Source organism: Penaeus monodon, chromosome 31 (assembly GCF_015228065.2).
Source record: "Penaeus monodon isolate SGIC_2016 chromosome 31, NSTDA_Pmon_1, whole genome shotgun sequence".
Classification (NCBI taxonomy): Eukaryota; Metazoa; Arthropoda; class Malacostraca; order Decapoda; family Penaeidae; genus Penaeus; species Penaeus monodon.
Genome location: NC_051416.1, coordinates 19,393,409 through 19,393,768, shown reverse-complemented (window position 1 = coordinate 19,393,768; position 360 = coordinate 19,393,409). Strand labels below are relative to the sequence as shown.

The window sequence follows — 360 nt, the reverse complement described above, 5'->3', positions numbered from 1 at the left end:
TCCGTTATCCCGTTTTCTCTCTCTTGGTTTTTTTCTGCTGTTGTTGTTTCGGCTATTTGTGTTTTTTCTCTTTTTGTTTAGTATCTTTCTTTTTCTTTCTCCTTCCATTTCTGGGAAAGTGTATTTTTGATAAACGCGATCATATATTAGCCTTTTCTAATGTCATTAGTATCTCTACAGCATAAATCAGAATGTCTAAACTTTTTAGTGTATCTACTCGTACACCTGCATATCATTATTTCATTATTTTTATCATCTACCTACCCTTTACTTATTTTAATATATCTATCTACTCCTTCCCTCCTGCCTCCTGAAATTCGAATGTTTTTGAACTGCATAATGTATTTACACCTTCATATC

General features: G+C 32.2%; 1 protein-coding gene across 1 annotated transcript in view; it reads left to right on the top strand.

Moving 5' to 3' along the window:
* LOC119592912 (glyoxylate/hydroxypyruvate reductase A-like) overlaps window positions 1–360 on the top strand; it is an 11,821-nt gene that overhangs the window by 4,404 nt on the left and 7,057 nt on the right. The window lies entirely within an intron of this gene.